The sequence below is a fragment of the Echinops telfairi genome, unplaced genomic scaffold, assembly GCF_000313985.2.
Source record: "Echinops telfairi isolate 266 unplaced genomic scaffold, ASM31398v2 ScPeMD7_31;HRSCAF=116, whole genome shotgun sequence".
NCBI classification, from domain to species: Eukaryota; Metazoa; Chordata; class Mammalia; order Afrosoricida; family Tenrecidae; genus Echinops; species Echinops telfairi.
Window position 1 is genome coordinate 57,703,880 of NW_022103928.1, and position 16,502 is coordinate 57,720,381.

Genomic DNA, 16,502 nt, shown 5'->3' on the forward strand with positions numbered 1-16,502 from the left:
TCTTCAGTGAGATATGCCCACCTCCGAGACTTACAGCAATGTTACCTATCTTTGAGATGAATTCTGAGGGGTTGTTATACAACTCAACAGCCTTTGACTGGGGAACAATAATAAACTGAATTGACCCTGACTGCCTTTTGATCCCAAATACCGTAAGGATTAGCAAACACTATTCTTGTGTGGCCATTTCACTTCCAGATGAAGGTGTTCTGCTAGTCAAACATCCGACTGAGAGGATGGGCAAGCTGATTCTAAGACCCTGAGATCACACATGGGACTCAAGCCACCTCCACCTATGATCAAGCTAATCATAGCCCTGATAGATTGCATTAGTAATTTCAATCAATGCTTAATAAATTCTTCTAGTGCTGAACACTTCGCACAGACTATTTTATGTGTACATTTAATTAAATTCCTATGAGTTGTATAATATTGCTAACTCCCATTTATTTATTTAACAAATGAGATTCAGAACGGTTTAATAACTTGCCATAGTGATGAAATGGCGGTATCAGGATTCATAGTTAAATAGACCGAGGGGCTCTTCGAGAAAACCTGGTGGTGCAGTGGGTTATGCATTGGGCTGCTAGCCGCAAGTTCAGCACTTTGAAGCCACGAGCCGCACCATGGAAGAAAGATGAGACTTTGGGCTCCCATACAGTTCTCTCTCAGAACCCCAGGGGCAGTTCTGCCTTTCCCCACAGCGTCGCTGTATGCCCAAACAAACGGGTGGCAGTGAGGAGGAGCGAGCTGCTCTTTGGTCTATTTTGTTCTTCCGTGGAATAACGGAGAGCTAGAACATAGGATTTAGAAAGAACCCAGAATTGGGCTTAAAACATCTGAGGCTGAATTGGTGCTGTTAGTTACTAAGTAAGTAACTGTGTACCCATTCTATTGTCTGCTCGCTCTGTAAAATGTAGACAACCATGTGTTTCTAAGGTCTTTGTTTCTTAGTGCCGCTATCACAAGTGGGTGCTGTAAAGAACATACATGCAATTTCTTGCAATGCAGCAGGCTAGAAGTACAAAATCAAGGCACTGACTTGTCTGTCTCCATCATCCTCACATAATGTCTGTCTCCCCAAAGTCTGCTTGCTTGCTTGAGTCCATGCTGACCCTTCCACCACTCAGAAATGATTTCATTTAGAACACACTGTGCACTGATGTAAGAAGCCCTGATCCCATACAGAGTATGAATTGGGCTGCTAATCACAAGGTCAGCAGTTCAAATCCACTAGCTCCACAGGAGAAAGATGAGGCTGTCTGCTCCTATGAAGATTTAAAGCCTTGGAAACTCAAGGGGGCGATTCTAATCCACTGTATAGCGTCACTGTGAACCCAAACTGACTAGAGGGCAGGGAGTTTTTGTTTGTAGTCTTAGTGCACTGATATGACCACATTAACATAGTTAAGAAAGTCTTGCTTCTAAATAAGTTTACATTCACAGATATAGGGGTCAGGACATCAGTAGACATTTTTCAGGGGACATAATTGAATTTGTAATATCTGGTCTGCCTCTCTTGATAGTCAGGAGATCAAAATAATAATGGCAAAATAATAATAATTTATAAATTACCGGGGGTCCAGGGGCAGGGGGAATGGGGAGGGAGGGGAAAAATGAAGAGCTGATGCCAGGGGCTCAAGTAGAAAGCAGGTGTTTTGAGAATGATGATGGCGACATATGTGCAAATGTGCTTGACACAATTGATGTATGTATGGATTGTGATAAGACTTGTATGAGCCCCTAATAAAATGATTAAAAAAACAATAATGGCATGATGTATACAAGTATTTTGCAAACAGAAACCATGGGGCAATTGTAGGATTTTATTATTTATAAAGTGGGGTTTGCTGTACTAGCAGGTGATGATAGAGATACTTACAATGAAGGAGTTGGCAATGAGATTTATGTTAACAGTCCTTGGTAAATGGTGTGTACTTTCTAAAGACAAACAGAGAGAGCGTCTCTCATCTCCATGTATGAACCGACAGTCCCAGGGTTTTAATCTATTGAGTTGGCTTGCTCATGCTCTAGTTTGGTTTTTCACAGGCAATAATGCAAGTCACATCTAATAAGCTCTAGGGAAGAGATGCTCATAAAACAGTAATTGTTATAATCTGATGTTATGAATAATTGTACCAAAATATAAATACCTATTAAAAACGTGTTACTACAGGACTAGGTTTTCAATTCTGAAATTATACTCAACTCCCCTCTAGATGATTCAGCTGATGTCTCACATTGAGAGAAATAAGTAGAGTGTACCAATGACATGTCTGTTCTCAGCATTAAACACCGCCAAGTTGGTGTGTGGTGGAAGGGGCTGTTTCCCGTAGTAAATCAAAATAAGACTTGTAGAAATAATTATAACAATTAATAGTTCCCTGGCAAGAGTAAGCAATGATAAGGTTAAAGCCATGTCAGTCAAAAGAATCCCTAGTTCGTATGATAAGGACTCCCAACAAGCTGGGTAAGATTAGTGTCACAAAGAAAGCATCTCACTGCCATCGCCTCATAGCGACCCTATAGGACAGGGTAGAACTGCCCCTGTGGGCATCCAAGACTGTAACTGTTAATGGGAGTCGGAAGCCCTGTCTTTCTCCCGAAGAGCAAATGTTGATTTCAAACTGCTGATTCTGTAGACTGCAGCCCAACACATAATCACGATGCAACCAGGGTTCTTGTAACAAAAGCATCAACACAGACACATCTACTAATTTGACACTCATTGTTGGATTTGATATGTAAGTCAACATATCCTACTTTAGCAATTTTTCAGACAGTCTTTGGCTTCTGCTCAGAAAGATCACACCATTGTATTTCTTATTGTCGTACAACTGGACCACTGCTGACGTATGCCCCACCCTCATCACAATTGCCATGTTTGAGTCCAGTGTTGAAGCCATTGTATCGATCCATCTCTCTCTGACGGAGTCCTCATTTTTGCTGCCCTCCTACTTTACCAAGCACGAGTAACTATTTCCAGGGACTGGTTCCCACAGAACATCGATTCTTCTTTGGTCTTCCTTCGTCAATGTCCAACGTTCACGTGCCCTTGAGGCCATCGACAATATCATGGACTAGGCCAACAGCATCTTAGTCTTCAGGGTGACACCCTTGTTCTTTAACACTTTCAAGAGGTCCTAGGCAACGGGTCTACCCAGGGCAATGTACCATTTGATTTCTTGAGTCTTGCTTCCAAGAGCATTGATTGTGGATCCAAGTAAGATGAACTCCTTGGCCACGTCAATATTTTCTCCATTTATCATGATGCAATCTATTAGTCCAGCTGTGGGCATTTTTGTTCACTGTACATCCACTTGGAAGCCATATCAAAGGCTCTAGTCCTTGATTTTCATCAGCAAGCTTTGAAGTCCTCATCACTTTTGGCAAGCAAGGTTGTGTTATCTGCAGGTCACAGGTTGTTAATAAGCCTTAAAGCTTCAATAATAATGATGAGGATAAAAACACTTAAAGTTTACATAGTGTTGAGAATAGTCATACTCGTTTAATACTCTTAAGAAGCCTATTTGAAGGAGTGTTAATTGACATTTAGTGAATATCAAACTACCATGATTAGTAACCATTTTTCAGCCCCAATCTTGCTGCTCAGTAATTTGAACTAGGCTTAGCGTGATGGCTCTTCTGGTCTCGAATTGGCTCATTCATGCAACTCTAGGCAGTTGCTGTTTGGCTAGGCTGACTGAGATAGGCTGGCCTCCCATGTCTGGTTAACCTCTGTTTCATGTGATCTCTCATTCTTGAATAAACTCAGCTGGACTTGTTCACATGACAGGTGGGGAGGGTTCTGAGTGAGAATAGAAACAACCAATCTTTTCAAGACCCAGGCTCAGAATTGGCCCTCTGTCACTTCTGTTACATTTTGCTGGCCAAAGCAAGCCACAACACCACTCAGTCTAGATTAAAGAGTGGGAAATAAACTTCGCTTATTGATGGAAGGAACAGAAAAGTCATATGCAAAGCATGTGAATATAAAGGTAAAATGAAGGATGGCGGATATTTTGCAATCTCATTATTGTGCCCATTTTACAAGGAGCTAGGGCTCAGAGATGTTATAAAACATACTGAAGATCACACCGTACCTGGTTTTTATTTCTCTCTTTATTCAGTTATTTCCCTGCCACTTTTTGAGAAGGATATATATTGGATTAATTCTGGAACACACCATGTTTAAAGAAGATGGAAGCCGAACGTCAAAAGGAATCTGCCAGGCTAATTCAAGATTTGGTTCCAACTATAAAGCGCACACGAGCGCATAGACAAATGATATTCTTTGGAGAAGAGAGTCAACACAATAACTTATCACTGCCTTAAGTGGAAAGAGCAGAGCTGATTTTCTTTTGCTTTTAGGGGGGGAAAGGATATATTTCTGCTGCTCAACATATGTCATAAGAAAATCTCATTTTGGATGAAGCAGAGGTCTCATTTCCTAGGACATCTGAGGTGCTGGCTACATTTTGGATATTTAAGTTTAAAATATTGAGGGAAAACATTTCCTGGGACAGATGTGTTCTGACTTTTCTACTGGTCAAAGTCTGGCCTCAGCAACTATGGAAAGTCTTTGCATGCACATATTAGGTGGGTTCCAGGGGCCCCAGAAGGTGTAAACGAGGCCAGCTTACACCAACGGCCTGTCGTCCCTAGGGTCAGGTCTAGTCAGTTAGCTGTGGGCCAATACTTGGATGAAGGAACTCTGTAGGCTCTTTACATGAGGTTTAAAACATCCATATTCTTCCATTCAGTGTTTGCATAAGGAACATCAGACGAAAGGAAGTATATCAAAACACAAAGCTGAAAGGTGAAAGCTAAAATTCAAACCCAAGTGACCAGTTGTACCACGGAGACATCATTGGTGTGCTCCATTCCCCACCTTCTTCAACTTCACTTCTACTGGCCGGATGTACTCCATGATAATGAACATTCACTTGAACTGATCATTGTGATAAACAAACCATGGTATAAGTTTATTTAACCTCTTTCAAAGACAATGATTCTATTACTACTTTAATAGAGAGCATTATCATTATGTAACAGTTTGTGACAGATTTCAAGGTCTAAAACATTAAGTAATATAGGTAAGCTCTAGTCTTCGATGAATAGGCCTGTAACCTTGGCTAAAGTCTGAGTGAAATGTTAAAGAAACTGTCGTATGTGAATGAACCCGTGACCTGCAGAAGCTTTTGAGATGCAAATTCAAATGAACAGATTTGCCAACCAGTTTCTATCTTATGAATAAACCTACCAAATTTGGTCTTATACCAAATTTTAAAACAAACATCCTTTAAAATTGTCCATTTCTGATAATGCGATGCTGCAGTTGCCACAGAGTGTGATCTGATGCTGTGTAACAAACTGAAACCTGCTCTGGTCCCGCGTCATCTTCACGATTGCTATGCTGGGGTCCCTCGTGGTGGCCACTGTGTACATCCATCCCACCGAGGTTGCACATGCTGGTTGATTTTATATAACTCAAGGACTATTTTCTATCCTCACGTATTTGAATTACAAATCATGATATTCGATGCAACGTTTCAGAAGTCACCCATCAGGCCTTTCTGTCTAGTCTGTCTTAGTCCGCAAGTGCTACTTAAACTTGTCCACTGGAGTGACCCTCCTGGTATGTGAAATCCCAGTGGCCTCACTTCCAGCACCAATACATTACCAAAGCCACCCCAGCAATGACAATTTGACAGGTGGATTGTGGGGATGTTATGTGACTTTTACTCTCTTTTTCCATTTAAACTTGTCATTGTTGCTATTAGGTGCTGTAGGGTCCGTTGCGATTCATGGCAACCCGATGGAAGGCAGAACAAAACGCCCCCGGGCCTGTGCCATCCCACGCTCTGCTTATGTTTGAGCCCATCCATGTTCATTCCGTGAATGAAATTTCCAATTATAGAGAGGATATATTTAATATCAGAAAAGAGCACGAAAAGATATGAAGAAAAGAATCTCTTTACTGTTGAGCTAGATAACGGAAGATGGGATCAAAAGGTTGCATCAAATATCATCATTTATAATTCAAGTAAGTGAGGATAGAAAATAGTTACATAAAATCAACCAGCATGTGGAACCCACTGGTCTTCTTAGCCCACCAATGGTCCTCAAGTCTCAAGGATGCTCTTGAGCTGCAGAGCGGAGCCTAGGACCAGGACGTCAGCTTCTAGACCAAGTGCGAGGCTGAAGATAAAGCTTGTGAGTGTTTTCAACAGATTTCTTGGCATATAATTTACATATCATACAATTCAATTGTTCATTCACGTTAAGAAGGCTGGTACAATAATCACCACAACCAGTTTCAGAACATTTTCTTCAGTTTTGTACTCACTGTGATTAGCTCTCCATTTTCCCCCAATTCCCTTTAAACCATTAATCAATCCAGTTACTGTCTCTGGAGATTTGCCTATCCTGGATTCCATACACACACAAAACAATAAAGTACAGAAAAACAAACAAAAGCTAGCAAGAATAACAAAGTAAGACAGATAAAAACATCAATCAAAAAGAAAGCAGAAAATATTAAAAACTAGAACAAATTTAAATAGATCCTAAGGGAGAGTAAATGATAGGGTGCTAACGTTGAACCCAACTGCACCTGCAACAAACCGCTTTCCAAGGCCTCCTTCATGTCCTATTAACATCCCTGGTCCACCATCAGAGAGGCTCCAAGCCAGTGATTTTTAAACAATTCACTCCAGAGTGTGGCTTGGTTGGAGTTTAGAAGCCCAAATAGCCCCGCCTGAAAGAACCCAAGTCAGACCTTGACCTGTGGGCTGTTTCCACGTGCCTCTTGTTCTTCCCTCTTCTTACACAGTATTGTGACTGATCGATGGGAAGGATGTCCAAGATCTATCTTCCATCATGACTTCCTCTCTGGTCACATACAGTCTTTCCTGATACCTCTCTTCTACCGCGTCTGGGTCGGGTGATCTTTCATTTTCCTTTAGGATCCTACTCCAGATGGCCACGCTGGGCAGCTTACTGAGTTGCTGACCACAAGGTCAGTGATTAGTACCCACAAGCAGCTCCACAGGAAAAATAGAAGATTTCTCAGCCTCCTCAAAGATTTAAAGTCTCAGAAACCCAAGGAGGCAGTTCTATGTTCTATTAGGTTGCGATGAGTCAGATTCAACTCCGTGACAATGAGTTTGGTTTTCGAGATCGGAGTGGTCATGAACCTTACCACTCATTTTGTAATGGCCTCTTAGTACAGTCATCTTCCCCACTGAGATTTGAATTCTACAGTGCAAGGACTGTCTGTGTCCCTAGCTGGCACAAGACAATGCCTGGTGCATAGTGGGTGCTCTCATTAAACACCTATGAAATGAGTGAATGGATGTGTGGCAGTGTGGGTGGATATCCGATGGAATGGGCCCTAGAACCATCCATAAAGGAAGGATCCAATGAGTGATGTCAAGATGAATTAAGTAGGGAACTGTTTGCAAGGCTATTCTCAAAGCTCCTTTAGGGCTTTAGGTTTTCTGGCTCCTTCTGCCACGAAGTGCTGGGAGCACACAATTTCATGGTACAAAGTAGAAAAGAGCTTAAAATTCTCGCCAGGCTCCTTAGACATCAAAAAGCGCTGAAGAAAAAATGTTTTCACGAATGAAGGGTCAATTAGTAGGAGGCCTGAGGATGAGTAGCCCCCTGGAACACGGGTGGCTTTGGAAAACCAAGGGGCGGACCATCTGCCTTCATGTGGCTTGAGTTTCACAAACCCAAAGGTCGTGCAACTTCCTTTTGCACTACCAGACATCCCGGGAGGTTTTTGAGCAATTAGCACACCTGGACTTTGTGCTAGAGTTAGCGAGGGCCCAACCCAGAGGGATCGGGTCCTCAGGGAAGTTTTCCTTGACACATGACTTCATTAGGGGTTCCAGATGTGGTTTATTCCCCACAAGACCAGAACATCTCATGAGAACCCAGGTACAGAAGATACTTAAAGCCTGAACCCAAAGGCACCTTGGAAGAAATGTTTGGCAATCTGCTTTAAAAAGAAAATCTGCTCTTGGAGACCCAATGGGTACCGTTATTCCCTGACATATAAGTGGTGGCCATGAGTGAGACTCGGCTCAAGGGCAACTGGTATCAAGAGGTGAACTGAATTTAGAAATGCGATCTGAAGGGTGAAGGATGAAGCTGTCAAGCCTGGGCAGAGAAAGAAGGGAGGGTGTTTGGCTCACAGCAGTGTCTGCAGGCCTGGAGAAGTCTCCCCTGGAGAACGTGACCTTACAGGTGGGTGGTTGTGGAGCCTCTTCTGGTCTGAGATAGTTCCTGGGTGGCCTGTGTCTGGCCCATGGCACATCCTTGTTTCCTCAGGTGACAATCTGCCTCAGTACCCTGCCCCCCTCACCTGTCAGTGCGTACCTCCTGACACTCTAGAGACCCCTAACAGAATACCAGACCTCCGCACTGAAGAGAGACCCCTTTTCTAACCTTCCCAAGAGAAGGTCATCCACTTGCTGCTAGAATTAGCTCATTGATAAGGAGTTCTGTCCTTTATAAGGCAGCCCCTTGCTTATTAGAAAACTCTTGTTCATGCAAATGGGAGCGCTAACTCCCTGCAAGGTTGATTTTAGAGGCTGGCTTCAGCCTCCCAGGGAACCAGGATCCCATCCACGACAGACCAGCTCCTTGAGGAGGGAGACGTCTCACGCCCCTCACCGCCACAGAACAGATTCCGACTCTCAGCAACCCTGCCCCCAAATCTCTCAACGTCGTCACACCCCCCAAGCAGACTACTCATCTCCTGGGGTAACTGAGTCCCTAAAACATACTTCATATTACTATTTTTAAATCCCATTGCATGTAAGTCATTTCTACGGGGGTGGGGGGTGGGGGGAAGATCGTGGAGAGGGACAGCGGTGTGAGGGAGGGGAGGAAGGAATCGTTAGAAGCTAGAGTTTCAAGCTCCCAGTGACAAAGTTGTTTACTTTCCGCCAGTGTTTCCACAACAAAGATGTCTTTGGCAGCTTATTTTGCCTTTGCAACCTAAAAATAATAAACAACGTTTATCAAAGCAGGGGACAAAAAGAAACTAAGCTAAACATTGGGCAAATCCTGAATTACATGCACACACAGATGAAAATCAACAAATTTCTGGGCCCATGAAGTCAGTCGCTGCGGTGTTGACAGCTGCCAGTGGGAAAGGAGGGCAAACTATGTCCTCAGGGCTGTCGCTGTGCATGCTGGGTGCCCTGCTCCGTGGAGCAACTCCCAGTTTGTGCATTCCCACTCATGAGGACCCCCGCATGGTTCAGGGGGGCTGTACTCCACAGGTTTTCCCAGGTTATGGGCTCTTGGGAGCCGATCTCTGGGTCTGTCTTTCAAGATGCTTCTGGGTGGGGTCAACCAGACACCCATTTGGTTAATCAGCCAGCAAGTAGCCATTGATGCCCCCCACCACATGATTAGTGCCTACAGAGCACAGTCATACGTTGCAACGAGGGAAATACGCTCCCTCAAGAAACAGATTTCTTACATTCAATTCACAGTCAGAAAACTTACTCTGTAGAGAAAAACACGCTTCCTCCAGCTGTGATCGGCTTCTTAAGAGCTGTGGGATCCATTTCCCGCTGTAAACCCTTCTCGACCAACAAGGCCTATTTTTGTTTATTGGTTGCCTTTCTGGCAACATCCTTACCTTAGAGCAGCGGTTCTCCACCTGTGGGTCGTGACCTCTTTGGGGGTCCAACCACCCTTTCACAGGGGTTGCCTGATTCATAACAGTAGCAAAATGACAGTGATGAAGGAGCCACGAAAATAATGTTATGGTTGGGGGCACCACCACATGAGGAACTGTATGAAAGGGTTGTGGCATGAGGAAGGTTGACAACCACCCTTTCACAGGGGTTGCCTGATTCATAACAGTAGCAAAATGACAGTGATGAAGGAGCCACGAAAATAATGTTATGGTTGGGGTCACCACCACATGAGGAACTGTATGAAAGGGTTGTGGCATGAGGAAGGTTGAGAACCACTGCCCTAGAGGCATCAAGTGGAGCTCAAAGTCCCTGTCGTGGTTCGGTGTTCCAACTCATACGTTAAGGTGACCAGATGTCCCACTTTTGGTGGGACAGTCCCGATTTTTAACAATTTTTCCCACGTCCCGCGGCATTTTTTAAAAGTCCCGATTTTTTGAAAGAATGCGCGGCAAGCGAGGGTATACGATTTTTGGCTGCCATGTGGCTATTTCTCCAGGATATGAGTTTTATCAATGGTGTCCAGCTTTTGTCCCACTTCCCCAATGTGAAAATCTGGTCACCTGACGCTACGTACAACAACACGGAACACCGCCTGGCCCTGCACCATCCTCACCCTTGCTGTGCTTAAGCCCATTGTGGCAGCCACTGTGCCCCATCCATCTTGTCAAGGGTCTTCCTGATGTCCTTCTCCAGAGGCTAGTCTCGTCCAAGGGCATGTTCAAAGTACTTGATGGTGAGGAAGTTTCACCATCCTTGCTTATAGAGACCTTTCTGGCTGTCCTGATGTCAAGACGGGGCTAGCTGTTCTTTGGAAAGTCTGTGGCACTTTTAGTGGTACGATGGTTAAGTGTCCGGCCGCTCACTAGACGTACTGGAGGTGAGAGTTCATGCAGATGAGCCTTGGCAGTCCCTCCGCAACGAAGCCTTGCTGACCTCCACTATCTTAAAGTACATCCTCTCCAGGCTTGGCGGTGCTTGCACGCCAGTGGTTAACCATTTCTCCACCCTCTGAGGACAACTGCAAAACCTTGAAGACACTGGATTTTCAGATGAGGTTAAATTATGGGATCATTAGAAGTCATTTCTCCATATAAATGGGTTTCACCTGCCACTTAGCAAGGTCCAGGCAAGAGTAATTGCTTTCACCCTTGCTCTCAGGGGATGGGGACTTAGAACCATCCCATTAGGGGGTCGGATTGCATCTTTTTGAAAGATAGGGGGACCTCTTAAGCTCTCGGGCCTGTGGATGTGATATTGTCTAGAAAGAGAATCTTGAAAGATGGGATCAGTGAACTCAAGGATGAGAGTGGGGTGGGACATAAGTCCATTTGAGAAGTGCTCTTATAAAAGAGGAGAGACACAGCTCGGCAAAGGGGAGGTGGCCTTGTGAAGATGGAGATGGGACTGGAAATGGCCAAGCAATGCCAAGGATGGCTGGCCAGTTTGGATCGTCAGAAGAGCGGAGAGAAACAGGGAATCAATTCTCCCTCTCCGTCCCGAAGAGCCACTTGGTCTGTGAGACTGGGTTACAGCAGCAGTCAAGAACGGACACCCAAGCAAAGGATTCCTAGTTCCGGCTCCCTCCAATGACTGCATATCATCTTTCGACTGACATTGAAAAGCAGATGGGTTGACACTCCAGCTTCCAAACTTGGGAGACTGTGAAGGTTTTAGCCTGTGCCACAAGAACCCTGGTGGCACTCAGCTGCTAATGGAAAGGTTGGTGGTTTGAAGCTACCCAGAAGCCCCGTAGGAGCACGACCCAGAGAGCTGTTTCCATCAAGTTCACAGTGTAGAAGACCCCGTGGGTCAGTTCTCCCCTGTCACTTGGGGGTTGGTCTCGGACCACAAGTCTCAGCAGCCACCTGGAGTAGGTGTTCTCAGAGCGGAGGGCTACCCAGGTCGTGTTATGATTTGAGGAAGCGGCACCTCCATGTGAGTGCAGCACACAGCCGCCCCTTCTCATGGGGACAAGTCTTCCTTGTCTTGAATGGCCGCTCTTTGGGTCTCCTCCTGGGAATGCTGCCTTCCCTCTGGGACGATCATTCACAGGCTACAAAGACACAGCCATCAAGATTTAAAAAAAAAAAAACCACTCCCAAATTAAGTGCTGCTTGAATCCTTCCAGCCTGCCTAACAGCCCTCGGCCCCCACCCCCAACCAAACACACACACACAGAAAAAGGGAGCTGCCCGTGTGTGTCTGTTTGTGGAAAAAGCAGCCTCCTCCCCTTCACGGCCCTCTCACGGGACACAGAGCCCTGATGGGAGGGAAGATGCATTTCAAAGAAAGAGGGAAAGATGCACCCCTGGGCTGGTGACATTGAATCTGTGATGGTATGAAGCAGGCTCTCTCTTCTGTTTACTGGATACTGATCAGAGATAGGATGGCAGCCAGGGACTAGGAAGTGGGAAGCGTGAGAACGGAGCAAGGGGGCTTCTCTCCCAGACTAATGTCATTATGCTGCCCTCAGAGGAGGCCTGGCGCTGGTGACAGCTGCTTCAAAGAGGCCTTGGCGTCTTGTCTTATCCAGATGATGCTCTGGGACACAGCAGACTGAAAGATCCTGCGTTCTAATCCCGGCAGGACCCTCTCCTGGGCTGGCGCCAGCCTGGCATATTTGGAGGGGGCAGGAGACCCCGCTGTACAATGAACTCCGGAGACTTGGGTCTTGGCCATCTTTTGTCATTAATTGTGGTTTTATCTTGGGCAGTTTGTTGTCCTCATTGTTCATAGCCATCCAGTCAGCTCCCCGTAACTCCTAGTGACCCCATGCAGGGCAGAACATAGTGCTGCCCACTTGTGCACCGTCCCCACATCTGGGCATCTGACCATTGTGACCCACTGGGTTCCCAAGGACTGATGTCAAAAGTAGATCACGGGGCCTCCACTGACATAGAGTGGAGGCTGCCCTTGAATTGCATTGGGTGTGTGTGTGTGTGGGGGGGGTGGCTCCTGGGTCTCTCCATGGAAGATTATCACTGCCCTCTTGGGTAGGGTCCAGCCTCTGCAGCCTCAGCTTCCTCATCTGGAAAATGAAGGCATTGGCCTAGAACCCTAGATTATTTCCTTCAAAGATTCTAGGCCCTCATCCCTCCTTGAATTCATCTACTCATTCCCAATTCCATGGGCCTGTTGAGGGAAGAGATTGGGTTTGATTCTACTCGATACTGCCTTGCTCTTCTTCGTTTCCTCTTGTGGTTACGGAGTTTCTGTTTCCTAGAAACAGGTTCCTAGCAATCAGGTTTGAACGCTGCCCTGCAAAACTAGTCCTCTTCTTGGTTCGGCTTGAATCACTTTTCAAAGGAACCTTGTTTTGGGGGAGAAGGGTACCACACAAAGTAATTACCTTCCCCTCAGTGGAAATGAACTTGCCATTTTTGCTGTAACCATATCAAACTCTGAAAAATTGGCCACAACTCATGGAAGGTGACATCATTGCTGGTGTTGTATGTGTTGCAACGATACTGGGAAACTACGCCAGCCACATTTAAAATACCATGGTGACCCCAGGTGGACAGGTTACAGGTTACAGTGGAGCTTCCAGACTGAGACAGACTAGGAAGAGAGGCGTGGTTATCTACTGAAGTAGCAGAAACGCAGCCAGTGAAACCCTGACAGAGCTCGACAGGGTCTTGTTCCAATCACAAACTCTGGGCACGTCGTCACGAGGAGTGAATGGCTGGGAAAAGATAGTCTGTCGGGTGAAGTACAGGGTCAATGAGGCTGAGGGAGCCCCTCAGAGTGATCAGTCGGCAGGATAGTCACACGATGAGCTTCAGCCTTGGGACTGTGTGGATGGTGCAGGACCAGGCTGCGTGTGGCCCTTGGCTGTGCATAGGTCGCCATGGGGGAGGTGGAGCAAAGGGCAGCTCTCCACTCACAATAGGGGAGAACTCAGAATGCGAGCAGGAGCGTGCAGGCTCAGGCAGGACCCCCAGCTCCTGCAATTACTAGATGCTGGGAAGCCACATAGGCCTGAGGGTCTTGAGGGTCCTAGGAGAGTCTGAGGAGTTAAAGCTTCCCTGAGGCACCCTTGGTGGAGCCAACAGCACTGACTTAACACAGCGGCATTGAAGCTCTTTTTTCTGCCTTTATTTCCAAATAGGAGAAAATACTGTCATCGGCAAAGACCCATGGGCCTCTTTGCTAGACAGGAAAAATCCCCCTTATTATCTTAAATTATTTCCTGTAGGTTTGCCTCAAGTGAAACCACTAAGCGCCTGCTCATCTGCTTCCCACTGACTCAGGGGAGTGCTGCCTGCAGCCAGGGAAACACCGCCCTTGGCGCAAGGTGGGGCGCTCAGGGCGGGAGATTACACGGAGAATGGAGGCCCTCCCCTCCAAGTCCCGAAAGGACATGGATGTGGCCAGGTCCCTAGGCACCTTCTCTCTTTGTGGAAAAGACTACTCGGAGCCCTAATGAGGCAGGTCACGGGGCAAAGGCATGCTCAAGGTCAGCAGCAGCTGAGCCTCTTTCTCCACAGTCTCAGATGGCGTGAAGGACCAGGGAGCTTTGTGTACAATGAGGCTCTACTGGTCCATGAGGGATGCTATTTTATATTCCAGGGGCCACCGCTGTTGCAAACGGTGAGGCACGTGACAGCTAGGAGAAATGTGGACGGTGCAAACCCGACAGAGGGCGTGGTCCCCTTCTGTGCCTTGCATCCCGCGTGGACCAGATCTACGAACTCAGTAGCAAATAACCGCACATCCCCACCCCGCTGGCAGTTCCGGGGTCCTGGACACAGAGAGCCCTGTGAGAAGCGGATAGAGCGCAGCAGGCATCCCTTGGCTTTTTCCCATCCCCCTAGCTTTACACCTCTCTCACCTCTAACGGGGTGACGGGTTAGCCCTTTTTAACTATCACTCTCTTCGTAGAAAGTATTGAATGTTTCTTTTCTGAAAGGTGTCCGCCTTTCCTGAGCTTTTTTCCTGTCCAACATCTCACTGGTGTTTCAAAGCAAGGGAGACGGAGTTTCGAACGCTGATCATTCGGACACAGACTGAGCTTTCCGGATGGATTCAAACCTCCTACCTTCCGGTTCGCAGTTGAGCGCTTTCATGGTTTCCACCATCCAGGGGCTCTGGGTGCTCAGTCCATGTGCCTTCACCGGGGAAGTCAGAGGCCAGGAGGGAAGACTGCAGGAAATAGCCAGAATCCCACTCATGTGGAGAAACCAACCTTCCATGCACCCTCCACCCAGATGAAGAGAGGGAACCGGCTCTGCCCAGTTCCTCTGGCCCCGGCGTGGAGCAGGAGAGGCAGCTGCTGCTTGCCCCAGGCCTCTGCAATCAGTGCCGGGCTGAAGACAAGTTCTCTGGGGATGCATCTGCCCTTGTCTCCTTAGAGTGCCGTCAATGGAAAAAGAAAAGGGGTCTGGGGGATAGTATGTGCCGTGCGGGGGGAAATGAGGTCAAGACTCATGTCACATTTTAAAACAAAACAAAACTCAAGTGGCTATCTTGAGTTACCTTGAGTTATTCCAAAGTGGATATCTTGAGTTATTCCAAAACATGGAAGCTTTCAACAAGTTGCCGGGGATGCTGTCCCATATGCGGCAACTCGATTTAGATGGATCGGGGTTTCGAGGAGACCTACAGAATGAACGGAGAGAGACGACTACCCCCATTCATAAACGAAGCAAGACCATAGGATGACCATGGGCGCAATCTTTAATGAAGGTGGGGCGTCCTGTGGTTTGGCATTTTGTCACTGTAAACAACGGTGATGGCCCCAGCAAGCTTCCGAGTGAGTGGACGCCAAAGCGTGCTAGGATTAACAAGCCCACAGAGCTGATCGTAAGACTCAAACTAGTGAAGGCTGGTTTGTAGAACCAGCTGCGGGCGATTCTTGGCTTCACCAATAGCATCCGGAGAGCAAAGTCCAGTCAAAACAGTGGCGTCTGAGGGGATCCCCTGGGCCAGCGAAACACGAGGTTGAGAAGTCAGCTCAGACGGTTACGGGCCGGTGTATGGAAATTCTAAAGCGACCATCTTGACAGGGTGCCTTAAAGGGCACGAGTTAATCACAGGGACTTACTCGGAACACGTCTTACAAAAATTCAATATTGCACTTCTGAGTAACGGACCCGGAAATTTGCTCCTAGGAATATTTTCCCCATCCCAACCACGTGAGCGCTGATTCTTCAGGGGAGCAAGGGTTGTTTTGGGGGAAGTTCTTTGGGAAATCGTACCCTATCTTCCTCACAGCCCTGGTCTTGCCCTAAGAAGTCTTTTTTTGTTCCCCCAACTCAAAGAGCCTTTAAAAAGAACTTGCTTTGAGTCCCTGGGGGATTCCTGAACAGCTGTTTTGATGTGGTATACATCAAAGAGTATAGAATTATTCAGGTAAGGGTTTGCAGGGTAGACTCACCACCTACGAAACGGTATACACATCTAGAAGGAGGCTGTATCCAGAAACGACAGCTTCTTGTCTTGATGTTTTATTTAATGAGAGTTTCTATGATTCCGGAGCAATGTTCTTTGACTCGCCCTTATACTTCCTTGACTTCTTCCCTCTCCCGACTGCTTTTGATGGCCACAGCCCTGCAATACACACATGTCTGGGGAGAGTGGTTTGCCCCAGACCCTGTGTCCCACGATGAATAACCCACACTTCTCCGGATAAGAGGAAAATGAGCTTGTGTCCATTGAGGTGGGGTCCCTGGGGAGTGCATATGGTCAGAGGGCATACAGGATCAGAGGGCCAGGTCCACGCAGGTGTGTATCAGAAGAAAGGCCTGGTGAACTTTTTCTGAAGAATCAGCCGTTGAA